The sequence below is a fragment of the Gobius niger genome, assembly GCF_951799975.1.
Source record: "Gobius niger genome assembly, chromosome: 12".
NCBI classification, from domain to species: Eukaryota; Metazoa; Chordata; class Actinopteri; order Gobiiformes; family Gobiidae; genus Gobius; species Gobius niger.
In genome coordinates, this window is record NC_136863.1 from 5,435,700 (window position 1) to 5,452,290 (window position 16,591).

A 16,591-nucleotide genomic window follows, 5' to 3' on the forward strand; every position below is an offset into this window, starting at 1 on the left:
ACACTGGTCACACGGAAAGATCTCGTCCTTTTTTTTATTTTTTTTATTTAAGGTAGTGCAGACGAACAATACAAAAACAGTAGACAAGTCCACTGACGTGTAATAGTAATAATCATAAAACAAATTCTATACAACAACAACAACAAAAAGGGCACAAGTTAGAAGTGCTACCTTAAACATTTACATGTGTGTGCGTGTGTGTGTGTGTGTGTGTGTGCGCATGTGTGCATGTGTGTGCGTGCCTGTATGAAATGCTAAGTGCGACTTGGATATGTTTATAGGGGAAACACAAGAGAAGGAGAGTTTGGCAACATAGAAAGGAGCAAAAAACAAAAAAAGAAAAACAAAAAGATACTAATAATAATAATAATAATAGTAATAGTCATACAACTAAAATATAGAATAGTAAAATCAATCAAATAGAAGACATTTCTTTCCAATTATACAATGCTTATAATTTTATTTTATTTATTTATTAATCATTTTTACTTATAAGTTCAATACCCTTTTGAAGTGGATGTAAGACCAGGGGCTTAAACTCTGCTGCTGCCCGACCCTGGGGAGGCAACTCGCAGAGCAAGGACTGCTCCATCACCTCAGAGCAACCCACTGACCAGATGAGGAGAGGGTCTGCTCACTTGATCAAGCAGTGTTTTTACCTGGCTAATATCCACCTCTACCTTTGTCGTTAATTTTCTTTTTAGTATTATTATTATTATTATTATTATTTATTTATTTATTTATTTGCATTCTTTAATTTTGAGGTGGGGTAAGACCATGGTGCTTAAATTCTGCTGCTGCCTGTCCGTGGTGGGGAGGCAGCAGCATAGCAGAGACCGCTCCATCACTTTAGAGCAACCCTCTGACCTGATGAGGAGAGAGTCTGCTCACTTGATCAAGCAGTGTTTTTGGTGTATCCCCCCTTTTTTTTTTTTTTTTTTTATATATACATATATATATTTTCCCTTACTCTACCTCCCCCCCATGGATGACAATTAACCAATAAAAAAAAATAATAATAATAATAAATAAATAAATAAATAAATACATAAAAAGATTATGAGTGAAATAAATGATTTCATGTCAAATCTTATGTTAATTATGAGGGGGAAAAAAATTTGATTCTCACTGCAATACTTTGGCCGGGATTATTTTTAAAAGGTTGTGGTTGTAGTAACAGTAGCAACAGGAGTAGTAATAACAGTAGTAACAGTTTCACATAAGTAGTGTTTGAAGGATATAGGCAAAGTAGTTTCTCGGCCAGTTCTGTGGAGGAGATGTACCAGCGATGCATGAGGAGCACCACACGAGGAAGAACATGGCCGTTCACGTCTCCACTGTGATCTGCACACAAACATGAACATAAATAATAAGCATAAAGTGTAACAAGTGAATGTACTTATGTACTCTAACGGATGCTCTTTGCTGGGAATCGTTTTAGACATATGTGAACAATGCGATAATGCATGATGAATGTTGTGAGGCAGCGTCATGTGCCCAAGAAAGAAATTCCCTGAAGGAACAATAAAGCACACCTTACTTTCCCTCACCTTAAACCGTGAAATCTGTCTATAGTCCCTAACCTCTGTCTGTCAAAGACACCAATTTAACAAGTTTACAAATCAGCCAACAAGTTTTTATATGTACAATATACATGTTTTGTAAGCTCATACTGGACATTTCTATTGTAGACCAAGGTTCTCAAGCTGTCATCTTCTTGGACATTTCTATTCTCATCCAAGGAGCTTCGTCAGCAGCACTAATAGTAGGGTGTTTTGTTTTCACACATGTTGGAGCGCCTTGTGGGTCGACTGCATTTACTTTAAACATTGTGTTACAGGGGTCTCTTCTTTCATGACATTTCTTTGCCCACTGCATCGCAATTTTGATTGTGTTACGTAGCACAGCTGGGATCAATCGGACTACGGCCCAATTGCCTCGAGAGCTGTTCCTATTGGTCAACCTAGGCCACCGGCTGGCTTTTAAGTGAATGGAGTGGACGTAACTGGGCGGGACGGTACACCAGCACTAGGGACAGATGCGGAACCGGGAACAGCTGACACGGCGGAACGGCAGTCTTCCGATCAGACGCCACAGACGGGGGGATCGAAGTGGGGACCGGCCTCCGGGACTGTAGACAACGCCATGCACGATAAGTATACAGGGACGTATCCCACTGTCCTTCCTGTTTCTGTTCTTCATCAGACTGGGACAGAAGGTGCCACGTACGGGGAGTAAACCGACCAGGAGGACACTGGGGGACACACCTAGTTCACCGCTCCCGAAACGCTAAGTAAAGGGACGTAAGCACTTTCGGCTGCGAGCCACAGATTTTAGCTTACAAAAATAATACAAATAAATTACAAATAAACTTTTATATAAACTCCTGTTTTCTGTGGTCATTTCTTAGTACCTAGTATTCGGTGATCAAAGGACCTGTACTTGTGACAATTGCACTATCAGGACACCACGCTCTGAGACGGGGACAGGCCCAGCGTTTCAGATGATCAGAGGAGACAGAGGGCAGCTACAGTTTCTCCATCCTCCAAGGTCATGCGGGTGGAGTGGCTGAAGGACAACGAGATCATCGACACGGCCGAGGAACTTCTACATCACCGTGGACACAACCTGATCATCAAGCAGGCGCGTCTGTCCCACACGGCCAACTACACCTGTGTGGCCAAGAACATCGTGGCCAAGCGCAAGAGCTCCACCGCCGTGGTCATCGCCTACGGATTTCCCATCAACCAGTGCTCCTCCTGTGACCAAAACAGTGAAGATGGCGGCCGCGACACAACCATCTTTCACCAAAGAAAAAAAAAAAAAAAGAGTGGTGCCACTGAATGGGTGCTGCTGCCGGATGCTCTCTCATCGAATGCAATTTCTCCATCTGTGAGATCAATAAAGTACCATCTTATCTTATCTTATCTTATCTTATCTTATCTTATCTTATCTTATCTTATCAGCCACGTATCAACGATCAGCTGTTTGGCCTAGAGGCCATAAGCGCAATTGCAGGTGTCTAGCAAGTTGCGATTTTTTTACTTATTGTCTTGGAGAGTAAATACTACGCTGACAGAAAAGGCGAAGGGAGAGAGGGACTTTGTACATCCAATTATACAATGTTTCCATAATTAGTTTCACTCAAACTTGGCTGCAAATACTGTTTAAAGTGACACTAGCCCGCAGCTAGCTTTGCCTGTTAGCATGTTAGCTTCTTCTTTGTGATTCTATTAGTGTGTATTGGTGACTCCGGTCCGGTGGCAGTCAAGTTGCAAGCATGGTTTTCTGGCCAGAGACACCAGGGAAAGACCCTCCAATCATCCCATAAACACTTGTATTACCCCCACAGGGACTACGAAAAGGATTTATTAAGGTAAACACGTCACTTAGTACTGCTTTAAACTAATCGAGTGATTCATTTTTTGCAGCTCGATTCTGACTCCGGATTGTAGAGTCCTGGGGGTTCATCAGTTGATGTTGTCCCACCTGGATTACTGCTCTGAGGTGTGATCCGGTGCAGTCAAACACCTGACTTAACTTCAGACTGCACAGAACAAAGCCGCCTTACTGGCTCTGGGCTTTGACTGGAAACAGAGCTCAGCTGATCTTCATGCACGTCTCTATTGTGCTTCTTTAGAATTATCTTCCACAGTAGACAGCCTGCTAATGTGTACGACCGTTTACAGTACAGGTAAGTGAGAGCTAGTACAGTTATTCCACCAGACAAGCCATTCTGGGTCCTTTAGCCCCTCCCGGACCCAGAACTGAGGCAGTTTGTAAATGTGTGACGATCAGCTGAACTTGCACCAAAGGCCTGGACACACCGTCACCGGGAGGAGGAGGCACTGACCGAACACTTGGATGCACTGATGCAGGAGCTCGTCCAGAGTCGCCGCCTTCCTCAGACTCGGAGACCCCATCGTGCAGCTCTGGAGGAAGTGAGACGGGACACTTCCTGTTTACAGCGCTCCGGCCAATCACAGCGCTCCTACAGGGAGACAGGAACAGCACACGTCATTCTACAAACATCTATCATTTCATTTGTGCTTCAGCTCCCGGTTCAGGCCTCGTTTTGACTCAAGGCTCCGCTGTTCTGCACTTTCATACGGGAACCATTGAGAGAGTGGAAAGAGGGACAATGGCAGGATCAATAACATCATGTGCTCCTGTCCAAACTGGAAGTGGGGACATGGTTTCGTCGTTGGCTTCATCCTGTTTTAGTCATGGCTCAGTTCAGGTCATTTAATTTCTAAAAAATACATTTGATCAGCTTCAGCTAAAACTGCACCTGAATGTTTTAGACCAAGAGTTTGGTATTTTCGATGGACATGCATAGTAAAAATTATTGAGCGATGTCATAATTTTTCAACACATTTTTATTCAGTGCCTGTGTGAATGTAACTGAATGTTTTTTAATCACATTTAAGGCCGTGATTTTGATGAATTGTGTCGCAATCAATCCCATAGATCAGGCCAGAGCAGTTAGCAGAGGCTTATAGCATTCCTATAAGTGCAGTTGCAGCTTTGGCCTGTAGGAGGACATGTAACACTTCACATAACCATATTTAAATAAGGAAAACGCGGAAGAGCTTGGTAGCTTCTATCTTCACCTCGTTTGGAGCTATAGAGGAGAGGCAGAGAGGCTAAATGCTAGCATGAGCTTAATATAGAAGCTGCAGTTACACATATGACCTGAGGTGGCAGTAGTGAGTATAACATGGCAAACTTGCATCTAGCCCCTTCTTTGCCACCTTAAGGGTCAGATAGGCTTGTAAAGTGATTCCACTGTCACCAAAGCAAAACCAAAGAATTGGGGAACAATGTTCATTCACAAATTAGTGGTCAGCAATAGCTCTATGTTTTTTTAGAATCGCGCTGCGAGCGTCTGATTGCAAGTCTTTCAAGTAACCAAATAGCTGTGTTGAAGACATCAAGCTCCTATTGGAAAATGAATCGCTCTTTTGAAACATAGTGATGTATTGTATAACAAGAAATCAGCAGACTCATTCAACCTCACTGACATAAGGCTCAGCCAGAGGTTTCGTTGGAGAGAAATTGGGAAATTAGTAAGAAAATCTATTTGAAGAAAAAGTTATTTTATCAGAGTGAATGTGCATTCTCAACCATGAGCGTTCTCAAGAACTCCCATCACAGCTGCTGGAGTAATATGTAGATCAGACCTTTGTCTTGCAGCAGCATCCTTTGTACTACGTTTAGAAGCTTACAGACAACGATACGATATGGCCCACCCCTAATCCACACCCCTTTCCTTTTAGTGGAGCCATCTGCCTTCAGAAGTCGCCTGATGATTTCTGAATGATCACATGTTGACCCAATGACTAAATAGAGTCTCCCTGTGCGTAATCTAATGTCCGTTCAAATACAGCTAATCTGTGATGGTCTCAGAGGTCTGTTCAGACACTATTGTGGAGCAGAAGCATCATGAAGTCCAAGAACACACCAGACAGGTCCAGGATCAAGTTATTGACCCGGCCGTCCTCCTAAACTTACCAGAGCTGTTACCAAGAAGACCTATGACGACCCTGGATGAACTGCAGAGAGCTACAGCTCAGATGGGGGAAACTGTCCACAGAACAACTACTGGTCGTAAACTGCACAAATCTGGCCTTTATGGCAGAGGCTAGAATGAGCATAATTCTAGAATAAGAATCAAATCCCCCAATCTTTGTAAGGTAATTAAGATAAGATAAGATAAGATAAGATAAACCTTTATTAATCTCACAAAGGAGAAATTCACTTGTTACAGTCGGCGTTACTTCACAGTCTTATTGTACAGTCTGACAGCAGTGGGGATGAAGGCTTTGCGGTAGCGCTCCGTCCTGCACTGAGGGTGTCTCAGAAGACTGAACAGTTTTTTTAGGAAAAAAATTTAAGACATCATGTGTCCACCACAGTGGACATTGGAAGGCCATACGTCTGAAAATGAACCTTGATGGCAAAGTTGGTCCCAAAGAAAATACCAAAAGGTCAACATTAGAATGAGTTTAACATCCAAACATCTGTCCATCGTCACTTTGGTTTTGCTTTGTTGGATTAATACTTCAAAAAGTAATTCCTCTTCTTGGAAACACAGAGGAATGCCTTGCACTTTGTGGACAGGCTTTGCTCTTGCATCTTGATCTTGATGCATGTTTTGCCCACCATCTCTGGAAGACGGAGGCACCAAAGTGTCTCAGAGCTTCGTTTGGTCTGTAGTTATTTTTTCTTCTATCTTTGTACTTATTTCCTCCATCAAAATGGACTACCACTACAGTGGACATTTTTTAAACAATAAATACTATTGTAAAAGCCACATTTGGTATCAGTGAAAAGCTCTAAATGTCCTCTGAGGCCAAAAAGAGTTAATTCAGTAGTGTGTATTTGGTGGGAGATATTCAGGTTTAGAAATGTGCTCTACAGAGGACACATTTAGTCAGGAGGGAAACCAAAGTACCCGGAGGAAACCTATGCAGACATGGGTAGAACATGCAAACTCCATGTTCCCCGTGACCCAGGACCTTCTAGCTGTGCAGCACGAGTGCTAACCACTAGGCCACCGTGCCGGAATGGTAATTAGCATTTTCATTTGCATACAGCTGGATATTTCAATTCTTGCAGTCCTTATATTTGAAGAGTTTCATGTCTATGGTAACTAGTAGCCTGCATTAAAAACAGTCTGACCCAAGCACAGTGCACCTGAGGCAAATCACTTATAACACCAGACTACCGATATCTGTGTTGACTGAAACCTTTTTGAAATATAACAATTTTGCAGATTTAAAAAAAAATGATAAAAATCTCCAGAAATCAGCAACACTCTGATAACTAGGAAATGAAGCCCTATGACAAAAATATCCCTTTAATGTTTTTTTTTAATGCAATCCTAATGCCCAAATAGCTAAATCTTGAATGCCACAAACAGCAAATCTGCATGTTTTGTTTAGTAAGATCTGCAAACATTCTATCAAGCAGAAAAATGATGGAAAATCTCAATATTTAAAGGAAAATTTGCCACAGCGGGCAACAATTTCAGCTAAAATAGCAGCAGACTAAGTTCTGGATCACATTTTTGATGAACTTATGCACCATAAATAGTCGAGCAATGTGATAATTTTCCCAAAAATTCAAATTTAACGCCAGTTTCAATCCAACTTAATGCTTTTTAATGACTTTTTTTTTCTTTTTTTGCACAGTTCCTTACGTGACAGTTGATCTTGGTCACGGTTTTCGTCCCGCTCATGTCCCTGCAGTGGGGACTTCTCACAGACGTCACGTTCCCCTCGGCGCATCGGGAGCGCGGAGCCTGTGACGTGGGTCTGTTGTGGAGCTCATGAATTAAAGCCTTTGTTGTTGCGGCCCGGGCGTTTCCACGACGACGGGGGCATGCATCAACACTGGCTGCAACACGGCTAACAAACAAACAGCTGTCACACTTCGCAGCCGCGATTTGACACATCGCATTTTGTCACACAGTCATGAGCAATAGTGGAAGGTTGACTTAGTTCATCTATCTATCTATCTATCTATCTATCTATCTATCTATCTATCTATCTATCTATCTATCTATCTATCTATCTATCTATCTATCTATCTAACCAGAGAAACCAGAGTCAGTGTTTAAGATGTTAGCATGCTACCGGTTAGCATTTAGCTTCAACAGCTCAGCTCCGACCTCTCCAAGAGAAAGCCCTGAACCACCATTTCCTCAGTGTTCATAGATGTGAGCCACACATGTGTTTATCGTGTTGAGTAGCCAGTTGCTAACTGGTAGCATGCTAACGTCTATTCGCATAAACACGCATCTCTGGGGCCGTGTTTTAACTGTTATCTTGTTGAGCAATGAATACATGAGTACATAAAAAATGCTACTGTCAATCAGTTGTCTTTTACTTTCATCCTGAGTAGAGATATTGTAGCATATTGTAGTACTGCATGATGCTACTTCGGTATTCAAAATGGCCGCAGGAACTATGCGTGATGTCATTAGAAACACATATATACGTTGCTGTAATACCACCCCCTTGTGGCCTGGGGCGACTCCAATAGACACTTGGTAAACAGCGTTTTTATGACTTTGACCTTCCCTTGAACTGCTTAAAAGCCTGGCTCCAAAGACTTTTTCTAAACATTGCTGACCCATATGACAACGCTAGGCTATATTTCTCATATATAGCTCAAATCCATCCTGTTTTTTGTATATTAGAAATAAAAAGTGGAAGCCTAAATCTGATTGACAGGCTCTGGAGCTCTGTGGTGTCTCGTAGGAGGAGATTGGGCAGCCATGTTAATTTCACAGATCATTACATTACATTACACATTACACATTGTCGTAATAAACTTCTGTAAGCTAACCGCGAGGTGCTAAGGATAGATACAGACGGCATCTCTGGATTCAAAAACTATAGTTTAACAAATGCAGAATTATGAATATAGCTTTTACTAAATAAAGATACAAAGACATTGGGAGGAGCAAAGTGGTTCAACAGCCCATAAATACATAAATAACGGAGAATGCTAACATGATGCTATATGCTAGCATCGTGCTAATGCTAATGGCTAGCCAGCAATAGCTATGACTACCGCTTTTTCGCTTCTACTGAACAATCTGCTGTGAATAAACATCCATGTGGACCCGATTTAGACTTTATTTTATTTGTATGTGATAAATAAGTTAATATTTCACCAGAAAATGGCTAAAAAGTGTGAAAAACTGTGTTTCCCAGAAGATTCTATTTTCCCCCTCGGCAAAGCCACGCCCCCTTCTATGGCGCGATGCCGTCTGTATCTATGTAGCCGTTCCATTCCAAAGGTGCATCCTTCTGGTGTTGGCAGCGCTCGTGCCTCACAGCTCGAAGGTCCCGGGTTCGATTACCACCTGGACGGGGCCTTTCTGTGTGGAGTTTGCATGTTCTCCCCATGTCTGCATAGATTAATCCTCCAGCCAGCTGTTTCTGACCACCAGCCTGGCTCCACATCATGGAGCCCCAGGTTGCCCAGAGACATTGAGGATGGGTCAAATGCAGAGAACAAATTTCTCTACAGAGATTAATAAAGTATAACTATAACTGTCTTCTGACTGAGAGGCAGCTGCCTCCCAAAGTTAAAGAGTAAAAAGTCACAAGGCGATGCTAACAGTGTCTGACCTCTTTATGAACCAAGCATAAAACTCTTGCATTAATAATGATTATAAACAATCCGTTAGAGGAGCAGGTCTTAAAAACACACGCTTCGAAATTTAAAGGTCCTATATCATGCAAAATCGACTTTTTGGAGCTTTTAGCCATGTTGTTATGCTATTTCCTTATCAAAAACACCCCCAGAGTGGTTTGTGGCTTCATTCATGCAGTTCTCAGTAATCCTCCTGAATCCTGCTCTCTGAGCAGCTGCTCCTCCCTCTCCTGGTGAACGACTGAGTGTTCAGTTGTGTCGTCACAGCGGAACGGAAGTGCTCGACGTCTGTAATGTAATGTCTTACAGCCTGATTTTAATTTGTAAAACAGCTTTTTCATTATTTCTGTCGTAAGAGAGGTCAGCTGTGGCCAAAACAAACACATCCCTGAGCGTCTGAACAGATCAGTCATGTTTGCGCTGCAGCTGTGAAGATGGAGCTCGTTATAACTGGACACACCTGTTCTTTATTCTTACCTAACGATCATGTCACGGAGAAAAAGAAGCGCGTTTGGCTACGAGGACGGGAGTTTGTTCAACTTTTTTCAAGAAGAGGCCAATGGAAGTTGTTTTTTTCTCCGGGATTCAGCGAGTATCACCAAAATGGTGTTTTTCTGTGACTGTCACTGATGGATGTTTGGGGAACCTTCACCAGAATCAAAGTGGATTCACTTTTTTAACCAACGCAAGTCCCACAATGTAAACAGCGATGGACCAGAGTGGTGAGTCAGTCCAAACGCGGGTTAGCTTGTGTGTTAGCATATTAGCATGTGTGTTAGCATATTAGCATGTGTGTTAGCCATTTATGAAGCTGTGTTGCAGATGTCAACTCCGTATAACTGCATTGTGAAGTAACTTCACTTATTGCTGTTTATTTATATTACGGTAAAGTTATATGTGCGGAGAGAGGGGGCGGAGTTAACTGAATCGAAGCGTTGTGTCTTCCGGGTTCGAAAAATACCTCCAGAAAACACTTATATTTATCACAAAAATGAGTGCTCCATAGTGGTAGAGGTACAATATATCATATAAAGGCCTATACTTAACTTTGGAATGGCTAAAATAGCAGGATATAGATCCTTTAAGACAATTTCTCCACCAAATCAAATGTAAGACTTTTTAAGACCCCGCTGGGAACCCTGTGATGAGCGAGTGTGACCACAGCGCCAAGCCTTCTCCAGCACATCCCAAAGATTGTCATCTTGGAATACGCCATCAGGGAAGAAGAAATCCATCTATGGAGTAACCTGGTGATTCAGGATGTTCTGCTGATCTTTGGGCTCATAGTGTTGCTGAACCTAAACCTGACCCACGACAGCGCCAGATCAGAACAGTCAGTTAAATACAGGTACAGGATGGTCAGGCGGTCTATTATTTAACACTGTTTGGAATCAGAAATGAAGTCCTAACTGGGTGTAATGTCTGAATCAGGAAAAAAAAAGGAATAAAGTCTGAAGGAAAGGCTCCATACGGTTTGGGAATAGAACCCACGACCTCTTTACTGCCACTGTGATGGAACCATTAAGTCCCAGTTTAGTCCTTGGGAGACACAGGGAAATTTCTCCAAAAAGGACATGATATCAGGCAAGTTTTGAGATTTGTTAATTGCGATTATCAAATTTCATGTAATAAAGAGATAAAAAAAGGAATAATAATACTCACTTCCCCGTGTTTTCGTCCTGTTCTGAATCAAACGCTGTTAAATCCGTGCTTCTCTGGCCGAGCGCCTGTTTGTCTGTGAAAGAGCAGCTGCTTCTGACACAGAGGAGTGTCTGAAACTGGGAGGGAGGTCATCTGACTTACAACTCATGATGTAAGATCTGAAACACAAATAATGAGGGCTCGGAGCTGACGGCGCAGTGACCAAAGCGTTTACTCGAGTAAGAGTAGTAGTTACTTTGCAGGTACAAGTAACATGCGCGTCTCAAAGTCTGGTTTGTGGTTTGGTCGTGACGTAAGTTATCTGACGAGGCGTAATATCGTCTTAAAATTCTGACAAAGGTGGAGAGTAACAAAGTAAATATACTAAGATTTACTTGAGGTATTTTTTGTTGATAACTTTAAACTTCTACTCCACTGAATTTGAAAGATAAACACTTTCTACTTCACTACATTTCTACAGGCGCCCAAGTAAAAAGTACAGCTGGCCATGTGTAAGTTTAACCCCTTAGAATACTTGAGCCCGATTAGGACCCGCTGTTATGTTCCGGGCATTTGGATGCAAGGTGACACCAGGGGGCGCCCTTCCAACCTTCTCAGTGTAAATGTGAATGGACTTTCTTCAGAGTGAGACTTTAGGTCAGACACCATGAGTGACAGTAACATGAGGCTAAATACAGTGAGCTCTTTGTTTCCAGTAAAAAGGCTGAGGCCTCATTGCTCTTCAATCACAGACTGAGAAGTGAAGAAGGAAGTCACGGAGATTCTGCTTTAGACAGAACTTCAGACTTCTGCTGGATGTAAGAGTTATATTATATTCTGAAACTCAAATATGGTAAAAGCAACAAATATAGGAGAAATTATTACAAAAAACAAACACGTGATTGATCTTTTTCCTCCTTGTGATTAAAAAGCAAAGCAGCACCAGAGGCTGAGGCGTTCAAGGGTTGCAGAAACAACGCTCTGCACTGTGAACTGAGTTCTAAATGGAAGTATTATTTTCTTAATACAGAAAACAAAAAGAGAGACTTAAAGGGGCTAGATGCAAGTTAGCTATTTAATACTCACTACTGCCACCTCAGGTAATACGAGTAACTGCAACTTCTATATTAAGCTCGTGCATGACGGCACTTCAGACTCGAAGTAACACCTTTTTGAGTGACAGTGCAGGATTTTAGAGGCAGTTGTGATGAATTTGTCTGGGCTCATTGTACACCTTAGGACATTGTTGAAACATGAAGAAAAAAACTTACATCTAGCCCCTTTAAGTGAAAGTTGCAGATTAGCAAATCATAGCTCACAATGTTTACTTTCCGACAAACAGTATCTTTTTTATGCTGAGAACTGTGTGTTTCACACATGATGAATGAGATTTCTGTATCTCATTGAGTGCGATCAGAGCGTGTGGTCTGTGGTTGGAGGGGAGTGAAGGCCTTTTTATAGTGGAGCGGCGAGTCCCGCCCACCGCAACCCCGTCCGCTCGACGCTAGCCAGAATCGTTCAAACTTCCGCGTAGCTCCTCTACGTTCACGTTGTGATGTATAATTAAATTTTTTCTAATCCAATCACTTCCAAATACTGATGAGGAACAACATTGGTCATTTGTCCCATAGTTGTATTGGCACCTGCCCTCCTTCTGACATGACATTCATTACATTCTAAAACGTGAACGCGACTTCTCATTTTGCCCCAATTTTTTCTCGTTTTACAAATTTTCCCACTCATTTTTGGTCATTTTCTATTACTAATATTTTCCCTATTTCCCCAATTTTTTACAAACTTTTTCACCATTTGTTACCGAATTTATTCAAAGAAGGTTTACTTCGCACATCTCTTTGTTTTAAACAGGTGCGTAAAAGAAGGCATAGAGGCCAAATGTAGAAAAGGAAAAATCTCTCACACACTGTATACTTGGAACACCAGTGTTCTTTTATTAATGCAACGTTTCGGCCAGTGGCCTTCGTCAGGCAAAATGTTTTTTGTGAGTGAGAAGCCCTCCTTAAATAGGGCGTGGCCGGCTGCATCACAGGAAGCTGCCATAACGGCCTATGGCTAAACATAGGCAGCATATGTAGACAACATACATCCAATCACAGAAATAAACAAAGCCAGGATGTAGTGAATAAAGCAGTCAAAAATATACATATATACAGTAAAAATATATATACAGTTAAAACTTTTTAGTGACACATGCAATACATATGGGAAATGGATATATAAGACAGCTCGAAGATAGAGAATCTGCCTAAATACTGTTTATGCAAATCAATATGTTCACCAAGGAAGTAGACACAGCCTATGAACATGGCATGACACTGGAATCTCTATAGAAAAACATTCAAAACAAGCTCATCATTTAATCCCTTGGGTGTAAGAGTCTGTAAAGTTTCAATCAAGTTTATTTCTGTGATTGGATGTATGTTTTATTGTTTAAAAGAACACTGGTGTTGCAAGTATACAGTGTGCGAGAGATTTTTCCTTTTTTACCTAATTTATACCTATTTATTTCTCCTAATTTCTCCCCAAATTATTCCCTATTTCCCCACGTTTCTTGACATTGGAGATAAACCCGGCATAGTTCATAATAATTATAATAATATTTAGCTGATCTTCCAAATACTATTGTTCAGTTTTCTGGTTCTAGTCGACAAATATTTTAGCCTAGATATACGGTATCGAAAAGGAACTATCGTTTAAGTATTGGTTTAGGAAAATAAAGCAACAGCCTTAATCCAGAGTCCACAAAACCGTAAAGTAGGTCAAATCCAGGGTCTGAACCTGGACAAAACCAGGACTTTCCATTGACTGAGTTGTTTTTCCAGAGCGATCCGCAGCTGTGCACTCTCCCACGGCGTTTATCTGCACAGTCCGATAAAATAAACGCTAATAATAGTCCGCTTTAGTTCCATTTTCATTTCAGATGTTTCCAAAGAACGATTAACACAATGCTGAATGTACAAAGGAGGGCGAATCGGCTGCGTATTTGCTGAGACGGCTCATTGTGTATTCATAAAGGAGCACTGTCTGAAGTTACATAATGGTTATTTACAAACAGGTGTCCACGGCAGCAGGAAAACAACAAACCTGACTGTACAGCATGGATTAGGACTTGTATAGGTAAGTAAAAACAGTGCATATTTCAGTTCTTGAGATTTGGAAACATTGCATAAAACAGAAATGAGTGGGGGAATTTGATAAAACAAGCATTTATTTTGACAGATATTTTCCTCATTGAAAAATCCCTCATAAATGCCTTACGTGGGATTATGTTGCGAACAAAAACAGGTGCAATAACTCAAAATACGTGAAATATTTTAAAATTGTCGCCCTTCATTCTTGAGATTTTCTCAATGAGCTTCATAAGGTCGTCCCTGAAATGGTCTAACAGCCATTACTGTAAATGACATTGTGAAGCTCATTGAGAAAATGCCAAAAGTGCAAATCAAAAATCAAAGCAAAAGGTGGCTTTTCGGAAGAATCTATTTCAACTTTTATAAATGTAAACCTTCTACCTTGGAGTTTGCATGTTCTCCCCGTGTCTGCGTAGGTCAGGGTTGCCAGGTCTTGGAATTGGGCGGTTTCTAAAGCCATTCCGCGGGTGAAAAAAACTGTCCGCGGTTTTTTGCCTTGCTGTAATCAATGTTGACTTGATCAAAATCACTATTTTGAAGGCAAATCCAAGGCTCTGTGAGCTGCTTTTTCAATAAGGGAGGGGAGTAGGGGCGGTTTCTCATCATCGCAGGAGCACATGGGCTCTGTTAACTAGTAAATAATATTGAAAATTCCAGCTGCGCCTTATGTCCACGGGTTTTCAGATATTTTTGGGCGGGTTTGGCTGCCCAGACCTGGCAACCCTGGCGTAGGTTTCCTCCGGGTACTCCCTCGGTTTCCCTACCACTAAAAACATGTACAATAGGCCAGGATGAATGAGGGTGTGTTTGACGGACGACAGATGGAAATTAGCACAATCCGGTGTGACTTGTTCATTAACTTGCACTGTCCCTACCAAATAAATCAAATAAACCAAACAAATCAAACAAACCAAACAAACCAAATAAATCAAATAAACCAAACAAACCAAATAAATCAAATAAACCAAACAAACCAAATAAATCAAATAAACCAAATAAATCAAACTTTTAACTGAAAATCTACAGTGTTTCCATCCATCCACTTTGTTCCGCTTTATCCGGGGCTGGCTCACAGGGGCAGCAGTCTCATGAGAGATGCCCCGACTCTCTGATCCACACACACCTCCTCCTCCAGCTGTTCTGGCCCCGAGGCGACACCAGGCCAGCTCGGAGACATTGTCCCAACAGCGTGTCCTGGGTCTTCCACGAGGCCTCGTCCCCATAGGACATGCCTGGAACACCTCCTGAGGGAGGCGACCAGAAGGCATCCGAAACAGAGGCCTGAGCCACCTCAGCTGCTCCTTTCGACGAGAAGGAGCAGCGACTCTACTCCGAGCTCCTCCCGGGTCTACAAAGTTTATAGTCTTGAAATAAAACAAAAACAGAAGGTGCTCTATGAAATCTCCAGTGCCGACAAACCCATGGCGATCCAGCAGTGGCCCCTCCCCAAACTTTTTCTCCTCCAGACCAGAATATTTTCCGCGACTGCAGAAAATAAAACACTGGTGGAGTGCACCAGTTTGGCTTTACCCAAATCTAAAAGCTTTCCTGCCTTTAGAGTTTACAGTCTGTAGGTCAGTGTAAGTTACAAAGTGCTTTACAGATTAAAAGCTGTTCCCGGCTCCTGCAGGTGCACAGTTGGGCAGGACATTGTGAGTGGTTGGTGATGGTCAGAGGGACCGTTGGCGTAGATGTGAGCAGCCACGCTTCTGTCAGTCTGCCCCAGGGGACTCTGTGGCTACAAATGCAGCTCACCACCATCAGCATGGAGTGAATGAACCCCCCTCCCTGTCACGTGTGAAGCGCTTTGGGTGTGACGTGTGTCAAATGAAAAGCGCTTTACAAATAAGATTCCCTTCCCTCTTTCGTGGTTTTCTTGTTGATTTTTGTGTTGCTTTTTCATCACGTTTTTCATCCACGTTTCCGTCTCTTTTTTCAAGAAGCTTTTACACATATTTAAAGCCGCACTGGAGTAAACGTGCTCGGTTCAGAAATGTACTAATTTCTCAGCAGAAACATTGATCCAAACACAAAAACAGCATGAAGTAACCTCCTCTCACCTCTGTAAAGCCGTGTCTCCTGTGTCTCCTGTGTCTCCTGTGTCTCCTGTGTCTCCTGTGTCTCCTGTGTCTCCTGTTCCTCCTGTGTCTCCTGTGTCTCCTGTGTCTCCTGTGTCTCCTGTTCCTCCTGTGTCTCCCGCTCCTCTCCGTCTACTCTCCTCCGGTCCGGTCCGGTCTGGTCCAGTCCAGCGTCCCGCCGGGTGGGTGTCTCTGTGCAGTGGACCGCACTCCTCTCTGCTCCCTGGTCCAGCCTTTGTCCCCCGCAGACACTTCCTCCCATTCTCCCTCGGCCTCTTCCTGTGTGTTTTTCCCTCGGGCTAAATTTAGCCCCAAACAACCACGGCAGGAAGGGCCCAGTTTCATCGACTGAAGTATTTCAGCGTCATTTTAGTCCTCGTGTTGTTATTATTATTATTGCAGACTAAAAACTATAGGCTTAGGCTCAATTAAAAGTAGTTGATGAGAAAGAAACTGACGAGAATCTCCACTTAGTTTTGTCTGATCATTAACCTCCTAATCCCCACCTTAACAGAGTGTGTTTTCTCCAGTTTGGCATTACTCAAATCTTAA

General features: G+C 42.3%; 1 long non-coding RNA gene across 2 annotated transcripts; it reads right to left on the reverse strand.

Moving 5' to 3' along the window:
* Nucleotides 1–1,238: 1,238 nt before the first annotated feature.
* On the reverse strand, nucleotides 1,239–16,088 carry LOC306971043. 2 transcript variants are annotated; one of them, XR_013793432.1, is made up of 3 exons: nucleotides 16,022–16,088; nucleotides 3,854–3,991; nucleotides 1,239–1,344 (listed from the first exon to the last, which is right to left on the reverse strand). It is a non-coding gene; the product is annotated as an uncharacterized lncRNA (long non-coding RNA). The 2 variants fall into 2 exon arrangements; XR_013793433.1 differs by lacking the exon at nucleotides 16,022–16,088 and adding an exon at nucleotides 10,830–10,889 and having other exon boundaries at nucleotides 3,854–3,988.
* Between the last annotated feature and the right edge of the window lie 503 nt (nucleotides 16,089–16,591).